This window comes from Prionailurus viverrinus, chromosome E2 (genome assembly GCF_022837055.1).
Source record: "Prionailurus viverrinus isolate Anna chromosome E2, UM_Priviv_1.0, whole genome shotgun sequence".
In the NCBI taxonomy this organism is placed as follows: Eukaryota; Metazoa; Chordata; class Mammalia; order Carnivora; family Felidae; genus Prionailurus; species Prionailurus viverrinus.
The window spans coordinates 40,390,040-40,413,752 of record NC_062575.1 but is presented as its reverse complement, the minus strand read 5'-3'; the positions used below and the strand labels follow the sequence as shown (position 1 = coordinate 40,413,752).

At 51.2% G+C, this 23,713-nt stretch overlaps 1 protein-coding gene across 3 annotated transcripts in view; it reads right to left on the bottom strand.

The window, feature by feature from the left end:
* ZNF536 (zinc finger protein 536) overlaps positions 1 to 23,713 on the bottom strand; it is a 435,554-nt gene that overhangs the window by 361,990 nt on the left and 49,851 nt on the right. For all 3 annotated transcript variants that reach the window (XM_047836663.1, XM_047836662.1, XM_047836664.1), the window contains exon 2: positions 15,767 to 15,836. The gene's annotated coding sequence lies outside the window, so the exon portion shown is untranslated. The remainder of the gene's footprint in view (positions 1 to 15,766; positions 15,837 to 23,713) is intronic.

Genomic DNA, 23,713 nt, shown 5'->3' with positions numbered 1-23,713 from the left:
CCTACTAAAGACCACCAGTTAGGGCTGAGAAAGCCAAAATGCCGGATTCCATCCTGTTAATTACTTTTAAAGATAAAACACAGCCAACTTCTGGGCTCCCTTATCCACTGGGCACAAACTGTGGATACAGAATCCACACGCATGCAATTATGATCAGGAAGTTGTCAATAATGATAAAAACCAACATTTCTGTAACGCTTTACAGCTTACAAGGCCCAACCACTGGACCTTCTCAGGCTGGGGGCAGGGGGTGTGAGCAGCATCACTCTCACCCCGTTGCACAGACAGGACAACTGAGGCTCAGAGGAGGGCGGTGAGCTGCTCAGCGAGCCACAGTCAGAGTGGTCCTGGAACCCTGTGTTCTGATCCCAGGCACGGTGCTTACCACAGCTCCTATCTCCCCACCCACAGGTTGTTCTTGTATCGTGTGAGAGCCGCACGCTACTGTCCCTTTCCCTCTCTCTACTGAGAACACACACATCGCCACTGGACCAGAGGGGCACCGTCCCCAGAGCCCATCAAAACATCACGGCAAGAATGCCTCCTCGGGCAGGACGGTGTGAATGCCGGGGGCCTGATGGGGGTCCCAGTGCCACAGTTCCAGGGGGACCCACTGACAGCCCCGCGTTTCAGAGAATCAAGGAGTTGGGAGGGACCCTGCCTCTCACACTGAAGCCAGTCCCCTCATTTTGCAGCAGCAGAACCGGTCCTGGAGAGACTCACAGATCTGACCAAGGTCACAGAGCTGGGGAGTGGCAGAGCCGGGACTAGAACTCACGCACACATGCTCACGCGCTCGCGTGCTGACGAATTCCAGAAGCGCTGAGTACGGCCCTGGCCAGGCTCCCCCATCACGGTGCATCCTGCTGGGCACTCGGGGTATCTCTTCTGCAAATAACTCCAGGCCTCTTTCGTGAGCTGCTCTGGGCTCGGCCCTGAGCTCCATCAAGCAGGAAGTTTAAATGAAATGGCTCCCAAGTTCCTTAAATGGTTTAATAAAACATATACTGACTGCAATGTGCAGTTTATAGTGGCAAACTATTGCCCCTCAGTTGGGAAAAATGACCTCCAGTCGGCAATATTACTTTCAGCTTCATGATTCCGGTCCGCTGTTGGCCATTCCCTCAACCCACCAGGCAATTCTTTTCCATAACGAGGCGGACTGCAGCCACCTTGTGCCCCACCGCCCGAGGTGCCGGGATGTGCCTCCTAACGGCCCATTCTGTGAGGAGACAAAAGACACAGCAGACCAATGATGGGGACACATACAGAGGACAGGAACACAGCGTGGAGGGCAGAAAGACACCAAAAACTAAGTGTAGGGGTTTCAGAGAGATTTGAGGAAACTGAGGGCTGTTTCACAACACCAGTTCCTGTGTGTGTGTGTGTGTGTGTGTGTGTGTGTCCCTGGGGTCAACGTCACTCAGATCCGGGATGGCCAACAAGTCAACCAGATTCAGGGGGGATATGCCCGCACTGCACAAATGCTCCTGGCATCCACAGCCATGAGCTTTAGAAAATGCGGGGCCGGGCGGGGGGCATATAATGTGAATTTCTAAAACTCGACGACATCATTAACAAATAGCTATTAATAACGCTCCTAATCATAAATGCCATTTCCGATATTTGGTGCTGAAAGGTTTTTGTCTCATCTACAAAAGTCCTGAATTTGACTGCCAGAAACTGATGACCTTTTATCCTAAACTGTGCATTGAGATGGCTTGTTAAGCTCATTAGTATTATATGGTGAATTAGATTAGACATTTTATGATTTTTCAAAAAAGGCTTTTTTGATATAAAAAAAGCAGCAATTTCCTTTTTTGACATTTTTCATTTTTAAGGTAATAAAAATGGCACATGTGTACCATGGCATAATGGATTAATTAAGGAATATTATGTTTATCCTAACTCTTAACCGAGTTGTACATCTCCATAAGTCACTCATAAAAATTAATGCATTACCTTACACCATGGGATGATAGACCTATTTTTACCAAACCTGCTCAGAATACATTGTTCTAAATTGGATTATTCTGAGAAATAGCGAATACCATATTCGGATAGCATCAGTCCAAAATTATATTGTTATTTTAAAATGTTTTATTATTACATATAAAACCAAAACCTTCTTCCTACTGTGGCTTTGAATCGTCAGGCTATTCTGGCTCTTAGAATATCAAGCTGTCCCCTCACCTACACTCCCAGGCAGGCTATTTTGTATCTCCTCTCATTCACAACGGATTTGTTGTTTAAAAAACACATGCACTGCATCAAAGAACCACTGGACGATATTTTTTGGCTATTTCTTTGTGTCTTGATGGTAGAAGTGAATATAAAGGAATATTCATGCAAGATTCATAAAGGCCCCAGATTTTTAAATCAACAGATGAAAAATCCCTAAAAATAATAATGTCCAGATGTTGCTTATTTAAATGAGCTGTTGCCATTTAATGTTGCCAATCACAAAAGTGATAGAATTTGTGAATTTCAAGGTATTCATAATTTACAGAGAATTATAATTTTTTACCAAGGGAGCATCCAGGGCGATTAAAATCAGCAATTTCAATAAAATAGAAATGATTCTCTCACGGAGGCTACCTTTATAACCTTGGCCTCACACCCAAAGCCCACACTCTCAAGCTGGAGACTTTCTTTTCCAGGCCCCCTTCAGGGGAAACCGTAACTTGCTAGGCCGAAAATGCAGATTATTTTTAATGTGCTAGAACTTCCGAATTGGAGGGTCTCTGAGGAACTATACAGACCTAATTTCTCTTTTTTATTGGTGAGAAAACTGAGGTCCAGGAACTCAAAATGTTTGACCCAAAGTCCCTCAGCTGAGAAGAAAGAAGCTACTAGAATCTAGTCATCCAAGGTCCAGGCTGGGACACCGCCCATCCACTAAAATTTAGATTCAACATTAATATGATCCCAGGGCACTGCACTGCCAAAGGGGCTTGTGAGGAATGGAGACACCCCGCCCGCACCCCGACCCCTTTCCAGACCAGCACAACCGCTAGGTCTGGGCCCGGTAACCTGCACTTGAAACAGTCCTCCCAGTAATTCCAAAACCAGCAGTTCCCTGGCTCATGCTTCCCAGATTCTGAAAGACTGTCTTTGGGGTGAGACAAGATGAAGGAGTCAGGAAATTGGTCTTTCATGGTTATCAAGGTCCCCACCCTAGAGCTATCAGCGTTGGAGACCCTCAACCAGACGGCCGGCCGTCAGGAGGGTGGCTGGTTGCAAAGCCCGGCCCGGGCACAAATAAGACCTCCCTCTGACAAACCCTGGAGGAGGCACGAAACTCCAACTCCACATTCTGGGCCAGGCCCTCCCCAGGCTCCCCCGTGCTCTGCACTGCGCGACCGGTAAAGGAAGAGTGCTGTCCTGCACAGCTAGTGATGTGGGGTGTGACCCAAAGGGGGACATCATGGGCGTGCCTCCTCTGGTCCAGAGGCCACCTGGGGGTGGGGGTGGGGGGCGCTGGGCTTCATTCAGAGTATGTGCCAATGCTTCCTTGGTTCCTAACGGGTGTCTGGAATTGACCACCATCCTAAACGGGAAGGGGTGCTGGGAGGGCGTCACAGGATTGCTGGTGAGCAGATCCACGTGAAACACTCAAGTCCCAGAGGGCGCTCTCTCAAGGCCAGGAGACCTACTGCCGACTCCCTAGCTCCCTGTGCAATGTATACACAGTGTAACAAGGTACACACCCGACTGTTCCTTTGACCTGGAGAAAGGGCTCTGGGGAGAGGTTCACCCGGCACGCAGCTACTCCTTCTCCCAAGCGGCCACCCGCTCCACAGATTCTAAGACGGTATCTGAGTGGAGAATCCCTTAGCTACCTCCCAGTCTGACCCTGTGGGCAAAGGAATGCCCACCCACCCAGTAGCTGTCACCTGTGTCTCCTCTTGGGAAAGGTTTCTCTGCTCTCCCAGCCCCCTTCCAGAACGTGTCAGCCGCCTGAACTCAACAACCTTTTTAAAGCTCAGTCATAAAACACTCAAAGGTTCAAAAAGCAAGTGGCTTCAGGTCAAACGTGTTCTATTAAGAAAATCGCTTACGTAGAAATTGCGTTAAGCTGCGTATAAACTTTCCCGTGTATGTCTTTGCCGAGCATATACTAGGAGAGTAAATAAATAATCGTAAGTGGAAGACACCAGTAAAAAGGTGCCTAGTAACATCACAGGAGGGTCTGCAAACCAGCCTTCCCCTAGAACCATCTGGTCGTGGAACGCTTGGGTGGCTCAGTGGGTTAAGTGTCCCGACTCTTGGTTTCAGCTCAGATCATGATCTCATGGTTCGTGAGTTCAAGCCCTGGGTTGGGCTCAGTGCTGACAGTGTGGAGCCTGCTTGGGATTCTCTCTCCCTCTCTCTCTGCTCCTTCCCTGCTCTCTCTCTCTCTCTCTCTCTCAAAATAAATAAGTTAATTTAAAAAATACTCTTCCTCAAAAATAAATAAACATTAAAAAAAATTTTTAAAGGGGTGCCTGGGTGGCTCAGTCGGTTAAGCGTCTGACTTTGGCTCAGGTCATGATCTCACGGTTTGTGGGTTCGAGCCCTGCGTTGGGCTCTGTGCTGACAGCTCAGAGCCTGAGACTGCTTCACATTCTGTGTCTCTGCCCCTCTCTCTCTCTCTGCCCCTCCCCTGCTCATGCTCTGTCTCTCTCTCTCTCTCCTCTCTCTTCCTCAAAAAAAAATAAACATTAAAAAAAATTTTTTTTTAAATAAAGAACCATCTAGTTGAATGCTGAAGACAGAACGCAGACAAGGGAAGATACTCTGCCTGACTTTGGACGGGGCTTCACGGCGGTTTGGGAAGCGCTGTGGGGAGGGTCTCAGTGTCTGCAGCGAAAAGGAAGCAGCCCAGTCCTGGCCACTGGGAGCCTCTCCCTAGCTGGGGCCTCGGGGGGCCTCTCAAACACCTCCACAGTCGCTTTGCTGTGCTGTCTTCTCCCTGCCACCAAACTCCAGCTCTAAAGCCCGAGGCCCGAGGCCCACCAGGGGACCCCAGCGCAGGTGTGAGAACAACGGTGGGGCTAACGGACACCATAGCCCCCCACCGGGCCCGGATGCCGCAGGGAAGACCGCGTGTCCACGTGTGCCTCCCTTCCCCACCAACTCTGCCCCGAGCACACGAGGTGAACAGGGAGCAGAGTAGCTCTGACACCACATGTCGGCAACAACCTGCTGTGCTGGACGCCTCACCAACCCTGGGGTGCCAGGGCAGACAGCAAGCGGGGGGCTGCCCCAGACAGCACTCTGCCATGGGAAGTAGCAGCCGCCGTGGCAAGACCTTCCCACCCATCAGCCCTTTTCCTGGCTGGTGGCTGGTTCCCAGACTCTCCTCCCAGATACTTCTGCACAGTTAAGGGCTAAAGGAAGGGGGCCTCCCTGGGGAGGAAGCCCACTGGCCGGTGTCCCCAGGAGGTCTTGGCCACCTGGGGCCATGACCAAGAAGAACCGCCACGGTGACTTCTTCTGAAGGGCAGTCGGGGGCTCTGAGTTATCACCTGGCCCAGCGGGGCAGTGGGCACCTGGCCCCGCAGAGAACGGGGTCCTGCTCTGCTGTCTTCCCACAACAACAATAGGCCTGATCTCGGTGGCCACACTCCACTGGACTTCCCGACAAGCGATTCTCGCATCCCTCAGCCTCTACAACTGTCCCTGTGGCCTACACAGGCTCTCTCTGGAAGGCAGCATCGGGCACTCGGGACACAGCATGAGATAATGACAGTGCTTTTTGCGTGAGATCCTTGCAAGGATTAAATGAGATCATGCATACACAACCAGGACAGTGCCTGGCACTTGGTAAACAGTCAGCAGTCACTCACAGCTGCCACGTTTGATTTCATCCCAAGCTGAGGCCAGACCCCCCTACAGGTGTGAGCTTTTAGGGCCAAAAAGCGTGTTTGAAAGACTCACTGGAGGACAGAGCAGGATGAGGGGCAAACAGGGCCATATCTGGCAGCAAAGAGGACAAGAGAAACCTGCCTGGTTATTCTCTCAGTTGGAGAAGAAACAGTCACCATCCCATGATTGCAAGTCTTGCCTCGAGCTTGGGAAATGCAAGTTCTTCGACCCCACCTCAGACCTTCAGAATCAGAAAATGTGGATTTCTGTTTTCACCAGCCCTCCAAGTGACTGTGATACTCTCAAGTCAGCTGAAGATCCATTGCGCTCCCTAGGGCAGTGGCTCAACCTGATTGTACAGCTGACTTGATTGGTCTGGGGTGGAGTCCAGACTCTGGTGGGTCTCAGATGCTCCCCAGGCACTACAGATCCGTAACCAAGGCGGAGAATCACCATCTAGCCCCTGGCAGCTCCCGGGAGCAGCAGCATGGCCTGGGAGCCTGTCAGGTATGTGTATGGCTCTCTGGCCCCCAGACCCAGAGTCAGAATCCACATTAACCACAATCCCAGCACGGTGTGTCTATAACTGACACCTGCTCTAGGTGAGTCTGCTTAAGATTTGGAAAGAAACATGGACACCATGTGGTCCAAACTCTTTACCCGCTGGGTGCAAACCTGAGGCTGGGCATAGCCCGAGACTCCCCAGATCACCCTGGCTACTGCAGCATGTAGAGACTCTAAACAGTGTCCTCACACCCAGGCTGGTCCTTCTTCCCTTGCCCACACAGCCCCCAGCCAAACATGGGGGCTTGCCTCAACCTTCCTCTGGAGTCTTCTCTCAGCCTTCAGTCTGAGGCCTCAGACGAGAGGGGAGGAAGGTGCCCATAGGAGGAAGCTGTTGCTAACAGGTGTCTGAGGTGGCATTGGGTTCCACCGGGCATCCTACAAATTCCCAAAATGCCTTCTCGAGGGCACGGTTGCCATTCATGAAGACTTTTGCCACTCACTGGCTTGTTACTGGAAGCCTGATCATATCGGGGATGTTACGTGTCCAGAAACACTGAAGTCACGTTTAAACACACATACACTGGGGCCCAGAAAGGAGAAACAAGCTTGAGGGATGATTCCAGCATGCGCCAAACTCATCTTTCTACTGTCAACACTGTCTTAAGTTGTATTTTTAATAAAACACAATACTGTTGAGCCTAGATCGCTCATAAGAGGGTCTTAGACATGAAATAATCCACATACATGAACATGAGGAGAATTTGATTATCTTCTTGCCGTATTCCAGGGAGAAAATAAAAAAGTCTTTGGGGTAGGGAAAATTCAACACATACATCCCTGCACGTTGCCACACACACGCATGCGTGTGCACACACACACACACCCACTGCAATCAAAGTTTCCTCTCCTCTGGGCTGCAAGCCCTCAGTGTCGAGGGTCACATCTCACCCACCAGGGCTGGGCACAGGGACCCCTGATAAAGGCTGAGCTGCCAGTCAGCAGAGTAACCAAGAGAAAAGGCCAGTCAGGGCCAGAAGACGCAGAACATCCAGGGCCAGAGGCATCCGTGGGCCACCGTACTACCAACTCCTGGACTATGGGCAGGCAGCCACCAAGACCAGGCCAAGGCCCAAACTTTATCTTTAAACAGAAAAATAAAAGTCACAGATACCCCCTTTTCCAAAGCACGTTATCACTCTCTTCTCCCACTTACTCTCAGGCACAACGCAATTTCCAGCCCAGGTCATCCCTTGAATGTCTCCCAAGCACCCGCGAGGCCCAGGCCCCTTGCTTAAGGGGCCTGCAGATTTTCACTGCAGATTTTCAAGCACGAAACTCAAAAGCCAAAGTCACGGCAGTCCTTCTTGCAACACGCCATACCATGCCGGCCACGTTATCATCCCACGGCTCAGATTCTCATACCTTCCTTTGTGCAAAGTGAATTGTGCCAGAAAACCATAAGGGTAGGAACTCAGCTCTGCTGGGCTTAAGTCACAGCCAAGAGTTCACGGAAAACACCGCTGTGTGCCACACCACAACTGCACGAAGCCTACTGTTGAAGTGCAGTAGTGACTGGGGGGGCAAGGTCACGCGTTCCCGAACATAGCAGGGGAACCACATCGCTTTGCTTGAGACAGACCCAAGACCAACCATTCCCCGGAGCCCTCCAACATTCCCTAAACTTGGACTGATGGCTTATTTCCATAACGTGCACAAATATGTAAAATCAACTAAGACATTTCTCTCCATTGGAGAAAGAACGAATAACTATCCACACGTTGTCCTCCACACGGAAAAATGCCAGAAGGTTCCTGGTACCAAGTCCACACATCCCGGTGGACCGCGAGGGAGGCCAGGAGGAAAGGAGGCAGGGAGACAGCTGCTTGCTGCCTCAGTAGCAGCAGCTGACCATCTGAGCCAGAGGTGCAAAGGGGGCGGCCGAGACGGTCCCTGGGAGACGGGACAGCAGATCTCCACGTTAGGAGGAAAAGATTTGGGGCCAGCGAAGATATCTACTCTAGGATTCATGCCAAACAGCATGTGATCAAAAGAATGAAGGGAAAAGAATCAATCAACATGTTCGCCTGTATACCCTGGTTTTCTTTCCTCTGGGTTAGGAAAATAATTCACTTTTTTAATGCAAGAAGAAGTTATCGATTGGCTTAGCCTTCCTTCTAATCCCAAGGAAATGCTGCGCATGTAGACACACAGGCATCCTCAAACTACCTCCTTCTTCAGCAGAGCCGAAAGCTCACTGTGCCTGCAGCACAGGGCGGAGGTCTTAGAAATCAAACAGAAGCAATAAAGGGAAGTTCAGCTCACCTGGTACCACCTGTCACCTTCATTCTCTCCCTTAATTTGCCCCCCCTCGCAATGACATCCCATCTTAATATTTTTTTTTTCAACTAGGACCTGACCTCAGGCTCACTGAAGCACTGGTAAGTATTCCCTATGAAGAGCAATCTCCAAAGGTTGGTGCTCATGGTGATGGTGACAATCACCAGATGTGGGGTCACAGGGACAGGCACGTGCCTCCTGGTTTAGCCATGCTCAGATGCGGCACTTGTGCAAGTCAGCTATGTCTGCTGAGCCTCAGTTTCTTGGTCTGCATAGTGGGTCGTTAAGGGGGTTAAACAAGTTGAGGGGCAGCAAGGTCTTAGCACAGGGCAGGGCTGGCCAACGCATCCTGTAAAGGGCCAGGTGAGAAATACCATAGGCAGGTCACACAGCCTCTGTCCCGAGCACCCAACTCTGCCATTACAGCGTGAAAGCAGCCACAGGTGATCCATAAATGAATGGGAATAGGCTGGATGCCTAGAAAATCTTCTTATGAACACTGAAGTCTGAATTTCATATACTTTTCATGTGTCACGGGACATTGTTTTTCTTTTGATTTTTCTCAATCGTTTAGAAATGTAAGAGCCATTCTTAGCTCATAAGCTATAAAAAAAAAAAAACAGGCAGAACCCACAATGAGCTATCAGCTCACACCCATTAGGATGGTTACCATCAAAAATTCAGACAGCAAGTGTTGGGAAGGGTGCAGAGAAATTGAAATCCTCGTGCACCGTCACTGGGGATGTAAAATGGTATAGCAGCTATGGAGAACAGTATGGAGGCTCCTAAAAACTTAAAAGTAGAGCTACCGTATGATCCAGCAATCCAGCTTCTGGGGATACATCCAAAAGAATCGAAAGCAGGGTCTTGAAGAAATATTTGTATGCCCATGTTTATAGCAGCATTGTTCACAATAGCCAAGACACGGACACCCAAGTGTCCACTGACGTATGAATGGATAAACGATATGTGGTGTGTATACACAGACACAGACACACACACACACACACACACACACACAGTGGAATATTATTCAGCCTTAAAAAGAAAAGAAGCCCTGTCACAGGCCACACCGTGGATGAACCTCGAGGACATTACGCTAAACAAAATAGAGCCAGTCACAAAAGAACAAGTACAGTATGAGTCCACCCATAGGAGATAGCTTGAATAGTCAAATTTAGAGAGACAGAAATTTAGAGAGACACAAAGCGGAATGGTGCTTTCCAGGGGCTGGAGGGAGTAAGTTATAGGGAGTCACTGTTTAGTGGATACAGAATTTGCTTGGGACGATGAAAAAGTTCTGGGGTGGATGGTAAATGGTTGCACAACAGTGAGTGTACTTAGCGCCACTGAACTTTCAGTGCACTTGAAAAATGTTAACCTTTTTAAATTATTCTTTAATGTTTATTTATTTTTGAGAGAGAGAGTGTGTGTATGTGTGTGTGTGTGTGTGTGTGTGAGCTGGGGAAGAGGCAGAGAGAGGGAGACACAGAATCCAAAGCAGGCCCCCAGGCTCCGAGCTGCCAACACAGAGCCCGACGCGAGACCCCAACCCATAAGCCGCGAGATCAGGACCTGAGCCGAAGTCAGACACCCAACCGACAGAGCCACCCAGGTGCCCCTAAAACGTTAAACTTTTAATAGCAAAATATATGTGTATTCCATTACAGGTTTTAAAAGTTTTTTTTTTAATGTTACAAAAAAAACAAAATAGGCAGTGTGCTGGGTATGACCCACAGGCCAGAGTTTACCAAGCCCAGGCATAGGGCATAAATGCAATGGAGTAAGGCATCACCCAAAAAAGGGAAATGAGGGGACGGGTACCCGTTATATGTGAAAAGAGAGCTCAGAGGCAAATGAAGGGCTTTTTAAGATTATTCATTCAAGTCTACCAAGCACCCACTCTGGACGCAATTATCATCTGGGCACAGACACAAACACAGAGGCACCTCCAGGCTCTACAACCCTACCCTTCCGTCCTGCACCCCACTGTCCAAGGGAAGTCCCAGTACATATGTGAGGACATGCCCTAAGGTGCGCTGGGGTGTCCTGGGGGCCAGGAGGGGGGCAAGGCCACACAGGCAGGCACATGGCTCATACATGGGGCACACTCTGCTTGGAGTGGTCAGCGATCTTGCCAGGGATGGAAAAGTTCAATGACTACAAGGGTGACTTTAATTATATGTTGTCGCTGACTAGCAGTGGTTACGATGGTACAATTACACATGTATTTATCAGCAAGATACTTGCATACATAATAAACCAAAAGCAAAACGTTAAATTTCAGTGGACGCTTAAAATACAAAACTGGGCCATGATGCAAAGCAGCCTCACTCACAAGGGGGTGGGACAGAAAAGCCACGAAGCTCCCCTCCCTTTCAAGAGCTGGCTGTTCCCACCCACCATGACCGCGTGGCATCCATCCCAGGAATGCACTCCCCGAACACCAAGTAAACCCCAAACCCCAGTGGTGTGTCAACAATGCTCCTTCACAAGGGGGAAGCTGACTTCGGAAACTCACCACCTTTCTGACGCTCTCTGAACTTGCTAACCACCACGGTCCCCGGGGGGTGCCGGGGAGACCGCACGCCTGGCAGCACCGGGGGGGTTCCTAGCTCTGGTATGAGTCTGAGGGGAAAAGGCTAATTATCTGAAAATGGCCTATACTTTCCTTAATCTTGAATAAATAGAGAGAGAGGGGAAAAGATGACGAAGCAGAGAGAATGAAAACAATAGCAGGAGCCACACGTGTGTTGAATGCCTACTTGGAGCCGGGCATTGTTTTAAGCACATTACATGGACTAGTTGTATAATCTACTAGGTTGTCATTATTGTCATTCCCAAGTTACAGATGAGAAAACTGAGGCTAAGTCCCCCGAGACACAGTCACACAGTCACACAGCCGGTGAGTGGGGGAGCCAGGGTTCTACCCCAGGAAACCTGGCTCCAGAGTCCACATCTTTGTGATGGGTTGGCAGGTCTCGGGGTCATTTCTCTCTCTCCTTGTTATTACTTCCATCCTGGTATGGCTATGACGTTCATTGTGCAATAATTTGTAAGCCAAGCATGGGGTGACTTTTCACCCTCGTCCACGGGAATAAGTTTTCCAATAGACAGCATGTGTGGTATCTGGACTTGGGAGCCCCAGCGCTCAGAGATCTGGACTTGGGAGGCCTGGCGCTCAGAGCCTCAGCCTGTCTCCTCAGGATGGCTGACCCCACACGGCCGGGCACTGGCCAGTCCCACCCAGATCGAGCATGGCAAACCTGAAGAGGACACACGAGAACCTCTAGGAGAACATGAAATACAATATAAATTAGAGTCTTGCCCAGGAGACACACAACTAGTCATCTGGACAGGAAGTCTTCTGAGCCTCATAAACTCCTTGCACCACATTGAAAGAGGTCACCTTTTCCTACTCTGCCTCTGTGTATTCAGTCTCAGTCTTACTGTGGATGTGCCTTCATGGAATATCTACAGATGTTCACACAACATGGCACTCATGTACAGAGATGGCCCAGCATGGTCCTAGACATATTTTTCTATTTTAAAAACTGGATTGAAAAGAAGACATAATGACAGTATTTTTGTATAACTGACCACTTTAGTGTAAAAAAAAAATGTTTAAGAGGGCAAGGAGTAAAGAGATGGTAAAAAGTGGGATTTCATTTGGACTGCTAGGCCTACTATTCTAAGATCTTATTCAGGTTTGAGATAAAACTCCATCTATCTGTCTATCCATTTATCCATCAACCCACCCATCTATCCATCCATCCACCCACCCATCCATCTTTTCATCCACCCATCTATCCATCCATCCATCCATCCACCCACCTATTCAGCCACCCATCTATCCATCCACCATCCATCCATCCATCCATCCACCCATCTATCTATCCATCCATCCATCCACCATCTATCCATCCATCCATCCATCCATCCACATATTCAACCACCCATCTATCCATCCATCCATCCATCCATCCACCCACCCATCTATCCATCCATCCATCCATCCATCCATCCATCCATCTATTCAACCACCCATCTATCCATCCATCCATCCATCCACCCACCCATCCATACATCCATCCATCCACCTATTCAACCACCCATCTATCCATCCATCCTGTCAGTCACCAGTTTTATTGAGAACCTATTCTGCATTGGACACCATTTCAGGAAAAAGAAAAGCAACACTGAAGATCACACTCAAGGCCCTGCTCTTACCAGCTTTATGCTGTAGTGGGAGAGACAGAGCAAAACCAGTAAAGGAGCGGTGGGTCACCAAAATGCTTCCTGCACCAAACACCACAATGCATTTGAAATCCACCTAAAACAAAGGTAAATCAGAGCCATTTCTTCACTTGTTGTTATCATCAAGGATCAGTTGTGAAAGCAAACAAGAGTGTCTTCTATGGAAATGCTAACAGTACAAAAATGTATTCTGATGTGGCAGAAATCATTTGAGGGCAAATACTACAAGCAATATTTTTATGACAAAAGCTTTATTTTTCGTCTTCTCTTCCTTGATTTAAATATATACATGTATGTGGGTGCACAAGTATCGAGATTCAAGTATTTCAATATAAATTTTGTATTCAAAATACTTTTCCTGATTTCAGTTGATTGCATATCTCGAGCCAATGTTGCAGCAGTAATTTTTGTTCTGCATCAAAAGCAAGGATATCTCTCTCTTGTTTTCTCGCTCTCTCTCTCTCCTGTGCTCAACAACCTCTCTTGCCTCCCCTGCCCTCCAGCCCTAAGAAGCCCAAATATCAAACTGTTTTCAGAGCTGAGTGACCTCAAGGGCAAAACCTGTTCCTTCCCATGCATTTCCCTGCTGAAGGTTTCGGGGGCTGTGGGGCCGAGGCGCTGGCGAAAGCCACGTCACAAAGGCATCAAAATAGAAGGACAAACCTTCCCACTTTGATTTGAGTGTGTAATTGTTTGAATACATCTCGCCCGCGCTACAATAATGTCATCCTCGGTTGACACAGATTTTAAAGCCTTTTGAAAAGGTGGAATGTTATCAATCACGAGCGTGATTATAATGGGATTTAAGTGGAAGAAGCTAAGATTCAGACCCTTGCTGGGGCCAGGCTCTGTGAGAGAGGCGGGAGGAGAAAGAAGTAAGGCGGCTGGGTTTCAGCCAGGAAAAGGACGCGGTGTGTCGCCTTCGCCCACACAGCTCCCCTCCCAAAGCCAAAGATGTCCCAAAGAAGCACCCCCAAACTCTGTAACTCCAGCTGGAATTCTCCCACCCTCCAAAACCAATCTGCTTGTGTTCCCATCACATTAGACCAGTGGCTCTCAAGCAGGGATGGCTGTGCCCCCCCGGGGACACTTGGTAGTGTCAGGAGACATTTTTGGTTGTCACAGTGGGGGGAACCGGGTATGCAGTTGGCATCTGGTGGGTGAGGGCCAGGGTGCTGCTAAACCCCTACGATGCACAGGCTGGTCCCCACAGCAAAGACTCACCCGGCCCAAATGTCAAAGTGCCGAGGCTGAGAAACCCCGCTTTCGATTCAAAGAGGCTGAGCCAGAGATAGAGGGTTTGAAGCTGCTTCCGCTGACTTTGCTACCCTCCTGTTCACCAGCAGACCAAGGCAGGTGACAGAGGAGAAGATAAAACTGGAGAGGAAGAAAGGGCTCTTTGAACCAAATTACTTCCTCTTTTGCCTTTTGAGCGAACACACACCTTCCTTATTACAAGTCAGAAGAGGCTGGAAACCCAGAATTCTTTTTTTCTTCAAGGCAAAACAACCCAGGAGCTGCTGGTGGCAGGGCCCTGAGACTGTCCAACCGCTCCCTGACAAATCACAACACTACCTACAGATGTCAAATGCACCCGCTGAACCCAATCACATGCCCGGATTACTAAGGCAGAGAATTGTGAATTTCATTAAATATGTTAAAGGGGAAAAAATCAGCTTTGAAAAATAGTAATCCTGTCTTTCAACAAAAATATTATAGGAAGCTATGAATTTGGTAGATCCGAATAGGATGTTGGTACATGTTTTACTAAGGTAATATAATGGCACACTATTATTAGATCACATTAATCATTACTGTGCCAACGGCGCTGACAGCCCCACTGAAAAGGATTGAAAGCCCTGGTAATGGATATAAATTACCCATTGTGTGATAAAAGGATTTTTACTAAGAAGGTAAGAATAAAACAGCAAATTTCTAATATAACTGTTGTGTAAAGACCAAAATAAAAGTAATCCATGGTCACTAATATCCACAAAATCGGAAGTAAGCACTTTTTCAACGAGATAAAGTCACAATAAAAAAATATATATTCGGTACAATGCAAAATTAATTTCTGAGCGCATAATTCCGCTATCAATTTCCCCGGTTGTGTAGTGACCTCTGAGGCCCATGGTCAGGAGGAGGTGGGCTCTGGGCTAATGAGATCTGAGGGTGAGTTTACAGAGATATCGTGGCCAGCTCCGACGAGGCGGGTGCAGACATCAAATGCAGCAGTGCCCCCTTGTTTGCATTTTAAGTTTTTATCCGCTTCGATGCCAGGAAAACACTCCATTACTGAGTCTGGGATCTTGAGTCTGAGACGACAAACACAAAGCCGCTCTGGGACAAGTGTCCTCCAAGACTGGGCCAGGCCCCGGCCCCACTCGGTGGGTGATGGGGAAACGGGCCGCAGGTGGTGCTCGCGTGGGGCCACGTGGCTTTGGGCAGCCGCCACACCCGCTCCCGTCCCAGCCGCCAGCTGGTGTGGGCAGCGAGTCTTAAGGCTGTCACCCAAAGAAAGAAGTCAACCTTGCAGGGCCCTGCCCCGCCGGTGGCCCCGTCCTGAGACTTTCTGGGCATGTCTTGACATCAGACGCTCATCCCACCTAGGAGACCTGGGACCCACGCTCGAGTCCCGGGGAATTTCGAATCCGGAAGCTTCTCTGGAACCCCTCTCAGTCCAGGGAGGAAAAGGGACTGGCTGGGAGAACACTTCCCCAGCACAGGGGTCTGTAACCCAGACAGGGCGGCCTGGACAAGCCACAGACTCACAGACAGACACCAGTTCAACGAACTACAAAACGATGTTCCTTACCAGGCAAGTCTTAAAGCAACGGAGCTCCCTCCTGGCTGAAGGGTATTCTTAAAGCCGTGGTGGGCAGGAACTGAAAAAATAAGGCCTGTTAGCAATCCTGCAGGTCGGACATATCGACTTCAATAAGACAGGTAAACAGCATTCATCCAAGGTAACAATTTGCCAGGCTAGTCAAGAGTCTAACAACACTTAATAGCCCCACTGCCCCAATTCATTGAGCAATTTAAAAATGGGAACTATGTGACCTTTGCTGCGATAAACCCAATTTGCTCAGCTCCTTTTAATGGGAAATTGCCACCTGCAAAGAGAGAAGGGGGCGGGGCATCTAACCATTTCTTCTCCAGTTGGGACAGAAGAAATAAGCAAATAAGAGAGCTCCCGCTCTCTGTCTCTGTCTCTCTCTCTCTTTCTCTCTTTCCCTCACTCTCTCTTTAGAATTCTAAAGGTTGAGGAACTGAGGAAGTCCTCGGGGGTTCCCTTCTCTCTCCGATTTAAGGAGCCCCCTTCAGTAGACCACAACTCCACCCAAATTTCAATTGACCACACCTGTTCAGTGGCCAGGGCCACATTCAGTGCATCCAAACCAGGAATCTGCAGCCGGCCCAGGCTCTGGGGTGTTGTGTGGCCTCAGGGTCCTCTCTCCTGAACCAAGACCAGGAAAGCAGGAGCCAGTTAGGCACTTTACTCTCTCCTGTCTCACTGCTAAAGTAAGTCCCATCCACGATGGCACCCTCGGACGAGACGGGGGCCTAGATAGAAAGCCCAGATGCCAGCCCACGGTGGTCCCGGAGCAGTGAGCTGGGGTGATCAAGCCAAGCCCCAGTGTGTGATCTGCAGTCCACTCCTTGGGTCCAACCACACCTGGTCCAGTGCAATTCGGAATCCAATTTACAGGAAGGATTTTACAGGGCAAGCAAAAGTTCCCTCTCGGTAAGTTACATTTTACTGACCCCGAAGTTGCGCATTCTGATATTACAGAAGTGAAATTCCAGTAGGGGTTCGAGGGTGTGTCTACAAATGGGAAACCAGAAGATGCACTCAGAGAGCCCGCGGTGGCTGCCCCAGTCCATGATGACAAAATTTGGACACGAAACCGCTGGCTTACAACATTCCATCTAACTTCCAAGACTGATTTCTGGCAACCAAAAAAAGTGTTTGCTGACCGAGTGCTGAAAATGTTTCCTCAAAGTGTAACAGGGACACGGCAATTTGTCTTTAAAAAAATTTTTTTAATGTTTTTTTTTTATGTTTGACAAAGAGAGAGAGAGACCAAGCGTGAGCAGGGGAGGGGCAGAGAGAGAGACAGAAACACAGAATCCGAAGCAGTGTCCAGGCTCTGAGCTGTCAGCACAGAGCCCGATGCGGGGCTCGAACTCGTGAACTGTGAGATCATGACCTGAATCGAAGTCAGATGCCCAACCGACTGAGCTACCCAGGCGCCCAGGGGCACTGCTATTTGCAAACTAATGTCCCTGCCTGTCTTGAGACATAAAGCAAAAGTTTACGTCTCAACCATCTGCAACAAGGAAAGAAATCACAAGTCTGTCTCTCCCTCAGAGTATCTTTGTCATTTTGTTTTTCCCGTATCATTCAACACTGAAATCTAGAGAGTGCAAAACAAATGTTCGATGCTATGCTTCCTCAGGCCTGTCCCACCTCAGGCCCGTCCCAGCCGTGAGCAGAACAGACCCCAGCACCCGGCTGGCTCTGCAAAGACTAACTCGCTTTGCTCACAAGACTCCTTACTTTCAGGGAAGGGGCTGCAGGAGGTGGGGGTACGGACTCAGGTTTTAGACCCAGGCTCATGGCTTGCAAAATTCTACGACTCTTCTCTAGGGGCTGTCTGCTCAGGAGTTTTGTGAATCCCAGTGACAGGGAGAACACGGAGGGACATCATCTGGGGAAGTCCCACACCCACCAGCCCACCGGCTTCACATGGTTGATCAGAACATCACCAGCTCCTGCACTCTGCCCTTGGGGCAGTGATGGGAGCTTCTCTGCCCTAAATCGGTCAAGGCCTCAGCACAAGCCCCCTGGCTGCACTGGGGGCTGTGCCCCGGTAAGGGCTCTCCTAGATGGCTAGGATCCGAAGGTGGCTGGGCTGCCTGGGCAAGGTCGGCCCAACAAACCCCTGCTGGAACAGCAGCAGAGCCCGTGTTCAGAGGCCATACTGGAGAGGAAATCAAGTTAGTGCCACCTGTACCCTTCTGAAGCACTTCGAGGGGGCTCCTACTATCTGATGTCATTGCAGTCACTGCAGGTTGGGCAAAGGTGACCCCATGAGACCACTGATGTTCTCGATCTGGGGCGGACAGGGAGGAAATTCCCCACCCAGGAATTCTCTCTTCCTCAACAAAGGAAACAGCTGCCTTGATGCAAGTAGTAACTTGCATTTGGAGAAACTGCGGTGACATAACCAGAAACAGGTCCCTGAAATGAGGCCTCCCCTCGCCCCTGCCTCCCACGTGGACCCCGTGCTGAGGGGGTGGAAGAGGGGGGCCACCCCTGAGACCGTGGAGTGGGGGGTGCAGCTACCACCAGATCCGAGGAAGAGTGGGAGGGGTCAGATCACAAAGGCAGCAAAAAGCAGGGCCTGAGCCAAGGCCAAGTTGGGTAGCAACCGCCCCCCAAAACATCACCTCCACAGACACGCTTCAGTGCCTAAAATCCCACCGACGATGAATCACTAACCCCTGCAACACAGGTAAGGGACGCACATAGTGACCCTCGGCCACAGACACCGAAAGTGAGCTTAGACCTCAAACCTACCGTGCACCAGGCCCCAGGGCACGCCAGGGGCAGCCGGTCTACCCATTGTATGAGGAGGCTGCAGGCCAGGTAGGGGGCCAGGAGGCAGGCCAGAGGCTGGGGCACGGGGAGGGGGTGCACACCAGCTGAGCCCTTAAGCAGGTACAGCAGGGCCTCAGTGGAGACAAAGATGGAGGGAGAAAGGACGAAGGTTCAGAGTCCCTGACATGAGAGGAGTCTGGGTTGAAGAAGAAGTGCAGGGGAACGGGGAAGTAACTTCTAGGAGGGGGAGAGAGGGCAGGGAGTGCAGGGTGCTGGGGAGGGGGTGGCAGGAAGGGGCCTCTTACAACCCAGGCACTTCCGAAGCCCCTCTGAGCTGCGCAGGGGAAGGGGAGGGGTGGAAAGCTCTGAGAGAGAGATCTGAAGAGAGTGGGCAGGACAGGAAGACACAGGGGACACAGGCAACAAGACAAAGTGGGAGGTGGCCCCGGGCAGCTCTGGCCTGGCACCCAGTGGGCCCATGCTGTGGCCCCCATGCTGTGAATTCCATAGGCAAAGTAGCCACTGGGGACAAGGCACACCCCTCCCTTCCCGGTCCTCCCAGGGGGCACGCGGAAGCTCTGAGCAGAGCTGGGGAAACCCTCACTGGGCAGAAGCCAGGCCCCCCAGACTTGGGCCCGAAGGTGCTGAAACGGAAGTGCCTGGCAAGTGAAGAAATGAGCAGAGATGCGGCACCCCACCATCGCCAGGGCCCTTGGTAATCAGACCCTCCCTCTAGGCCAGCATGCTGCCAGCCCATGGTCATTACACTCAACGCCATGGCAACTGGAAGGCCATCCTAGTAACAAGTTACCCTTTACTGAGGGCCTGCCAAGCACCAACACCATGCTGAGGGCAGTCACTGTGTCATCTCCTAGCTCACAGGGAAAAGGCTTGTCCCATTCACTTGTCAGGCCCTAACCTCCAGGCAGAGCTCAGTACATGTTTGGGGGAGGGAGGGAGAGAGGGAAAGAAGGAAGTAGAGATGAAAGTATAGAGACAGAAGGGAAGACTAAGGAAAGAAGGAAGGGAGGAGGACGGGGGGAAGGGAAGAATGAAGGGAGAGAGGAAAGAAATAAGGAGGGAGGGACAAAAAAGGAAGGGAGGAAGGAAAGAGGGAGGGAGGGAGGGAGGGAGGGAGGAGGGAAGGAAGGAAGAGGGGAGGGAGGGAGGGAGAAAGGAAGGAAGGAAGGAAGGAAGGAAGGAAGGAGCGAGGGAGGAAGGAAGGAAGGAAGGAAGGAAGGAAGGAAGGATGGAAGAAAGGAGGGAGGGAGGAAGGAAGGAAAAGGGGAGGGAGGAAGGAAGAGGGGATGGAGGGAGGAAGGGAGAAGGAAGGGAGGGAAGGAGGAAGGAAGGAAGAGGGGAAGGAGGGAAGGAGGAAGGAAGGAAAGGGGGAGGGAGGGAGGAAGGGAGGAAGGAAGGAAGGAAGGAAGGAAGGAAGGATGGAAGAAGGGAGGGAGGAAGGAAGGAAAAGGGGAGGGAGGAAGGAAGAGGGGATGGAGGGAGGAAGGGAGAAGGAAGGGAGGGAAGGAGGAAGGAAGGAAGAGGGGAGGGAGGGAAGGAGGAAGGAAGGAAAGGGGGAGGGAGGGAGGAAGGGAGGAAGGAAGGAAAGAGGGAGGGAGGAAGGAAGGAAGGAAGGGAGAGAAAGAGGAAGGGGGGAGAAGGAGGAAGGAAGGAGGGAGGGAAGGAAGGAAGGAAGGGAGGAAAAGGGGAGGGAGGGAGGAAGGAAGAGGGGAGAGAGGGAGGAAGGGAGGGAAGGAGGAAGGAAGGAAGGAAGGATGGAAGAAGGGAGGGAGGAAAGAAGGAAGGAAGGAAAGGGGGAGGGAGGGAGGAAGGGAGGAAGGAAGAAAGAGGGAGGAAGGAAGGGAGGGAAGGAGGAAGGAAGGAAGGAAGGAAAGATGGAAGAAGGGAGGGAGGAAGGTAGAAGGGAGGGAGGGAGGAAGGAAAGGGGGAGGGAGGAGGGAAGAAGGAAAGGAGGGAAGAAGAAAAGGAGGGAAGAAAGGAAGGAAAGAAGGAAGGAAGGAAGGAAGAAGAAGGAGGAAGGAAGGAAGGAAGGAAGGAAGGAAGAGAGGGAGAGAGGGAGGAAGGAAGGAAGGAAGGAAGGAAGGAAGGAAGGAAGAGAGGGAGAGAGGGAGGAAGGAAAGAGGGAGGGAGGGAGGGAGGAAGAGGGGATGGAGGGAGGAAGGGAGAAGGAAGGGAGGGAAGGAGGAAGGAAGGAAGAGGGGGGAGGGAGGGAGGAAGGGAGGGAGGGAAGGAGGAAGGAAGGAAGGAAGGAAGGAAGGAAGGAAGGAAGGAAAGAGGGAGGAAAGAAGGAAGGAAGATGGAGGAATGAAGGAAGGAAAGGAGGAGGGAGGGAGGAAGGAAGGATGGAAGAAGGGAGGGAGGGAGGAAGGAAGGAAAAGAAGAGGGAGGAAGGAAGAGGGGATGGAGGGAGGAAGGGAGAAGGAAGGGAGGGAAGGAGGAAGGAAAGAAGGAAGAAGGGAGGGAGGAAAAGAGGAAGGAAGGAAAGAGGGAGAAAGGAAGGAAGGAAGGAAGGAAGGAAGGAAGGAAGGAAGGAGGAAGGAAGGGAGGGAAGGAGGAGGGAGGGAGGAAAGGAGGAAGGAAGGAAGGGAGGAAGGAAGGGAGAGAAGGAGGAAGGAAGGAGGGAAGGAAGGAAGGAAGGAAGGAAGGAAGGAAGGAAGGAAGAAGGGAGGGAGGGAGGGAGGAGGTAAGGGAGGGAGGGAAGGAGGAAAGAGGAAGGGAGGGAGGAAGGAAGGAGGAAGGAAGGAAAAGGGGAGGGAGGGAGAAGGAAGGGAAGAAGAAGGAAGGAAGGAAGGAAGGAAGGAAGGAAGGAAGGAAGAAGGAAGGGAGGAAGGAAGGGAGGGAAGGAGGAAGGAAGGGAGGAAAGGAGGAAGGAAGGAAGGGAGGAAGGAAGGGAGAGAAGGAGGAAGGAAGGAAGGAAGGAGGGAAGGAAGAAGGGAGGGAGGGAGGGAGGAGGTAAGGGAGGGAGGGAAGGAGGAAAGAGGAAGGGAGGGAGGAAGGAAGGAGGAAGGAAGGAAAAGGGGAGGGAGGGAGAAGGAAGGGAAGAAGAAGGAAGGAAGGAAGGAAGAAGGGAGGGAGGAAGGAAGGAAGAAGGAAGGGAGGAAGGAAGGGAGGGAAGGAGGAAGGAAGGGAGGAAAGGAGGAAGGAAGGAAGGGAGGAAGGAAGGGAGAGAAGGAGGAAGGAAGGAAGGAAGGAGGGAAGGAAGAAGGGAGGGAGGGAGGGAGGAGGTAAGGGAGGGAGGGAAGGAGGAAAGAGGAAGGGAGGGAGGAAGGAAGGAGGAAGGAAGGAAAAGGGGAGGGAGGGAGAAGGAAGGGAAGAAGAAGGAAGGAAGGAAGGAAGAAGGGAGGAGGAAGGAAGGGAGGGAAGGAGGAAGGAAGGGAGGCAAGGAGGAAGGAAGGAAGGAAGGAAGGAAGGAAGGAAGGAAGAAGGGAGGGAGGGAGGGAGGAGGTAAGGGAGGGAGGGAAGGAGGAAAGAGGAAGGGAGGGAGGAAGGAAGGAGAAAGGAAGGAAAAGGGGAGGGAGGGAGAAGGAAGGGAAGAAGAAGGAAGGAAGGAAGGAAGGAAGAAGGGAGGGAGGAAGGAAGGAAGGAAAAAGGGAGGGAGGGAGGGAGGAGGGAAGGGAGAGAGGACAGTAGGGCAGATGGAGAGATGGAGATTGATGGAAGACAGGAAAGGAAGGAAGAAGGGAGGAAGGGGAAGGTGGCAGGGAGGGAGGAGAGGAGGAGGCAGGTGCAGACGCATATGGCGGGATGGGGGAGAGATGGAGACTGGAAGAAAGAAGGAAGACTTGGTTCAGTCCTCCCTCCCTTGGCTGGTGCTCTGCTCCCGAGATGCTACCACTGCAGAGCCGCGAGCCCCCAGGGAGACTGGTTGCTCCTCCCAGGGCTCACTCGGAGGCCCAACGGCAGGAGTCGGGGCGTCCCCTGAGGGCTCTGGGCAGCCTGGGGCAGATGGGAGCCAGACAAACCGCTCTCCTTCCAGGAAAGTGTCGGGAAGGAAGGAGTCGGCAGTGAGAGAGCCAGCTGGGCTCCCTCAGCACTCTGCCGGGGAAGCGTGTGGCCAACAGGACACGCATCTGGAGCTATCTGAAGATGACACCCCATCCCTCCCGGGACAGTGGCTCCAGGCACTGTTGTCCTGGAGGGATGCCCAGGCGAGGGGCTCCAGCCTCTCCTCCAGCGTGCACCCCCCACCTCCCAGGTTCCAGGCGCCCTTCCTGGCCCAGTGCTCAATCATCTCCAGGCCACTAGGGGACAGGGACCCTTCCACAAACCTACAGCTCCTCAAAATGCACTCGGACCTTGCATTCCCTAGCACTGAGTGACCGTCACTCTTTCTCTGAGAACTCTGAGGGATGAACACGGCCCCAAGCGACACAGCCATTGCCCCTCCAAGCTCCCAATAGGAGAGGAGTCCAGGTGACAAGAGCCGCCTGCGGAAGAGCCACAGGGAAGCTGTCTCATGTAGCTGTCCCCTGTCAAGTGCCCTCTGTGTGCCAGGCTCATGTCCAGGCTCTGGGGACCCTGTGATAAGCAATGTCTCTGTCTGTGTGGAACTCACGTATTAGTGAGCACCTTCAAATGAAAGACGAGTAGAAGTAAAATATAATGTCAGTGAATAATAAGCTCTAAGAAGAAAATAAAGCAGGGGGAAACGATGGACAAAATGATGGATGATTTTTGATAAGGTGACCCAGTGACCTCTCTAAACAGTGACATCTGACAGAAAAAACAAACAAACAAACAAAAAACACCTGAATAAAGTCAGAGAGCAAGCACTGCGAAAATCTGGGGAAGAACTCTACAAGCACAACAAACAATGGGTGAAAATAGTGAGTGCAAAGGCCCTGGGGTAGAAAGGAGATGGTGCATTCAAGGAGCAGCAGCACACTCCGTGTGGCCAGGACATGGATGGTGAGCAGGGAAGTGGGACAGGATGGGCGTACTTTGTCAGGCATGGTAAGAAATTTGGATTTTGGGGGCGCCTGGGTGGCTCGGCTGGCTAAGCGTCTGACTCTTGGTTTCAGCTCACGTCATGACCTCACTGGGTGTGAGTTCGAGCCCCACGCCAGGCTCTGCGCTGACACCATGGAGCCTGCTTGGGATTCCCTCTCTCTCCCTCTCGTTCTCTGCCCCTGCCCC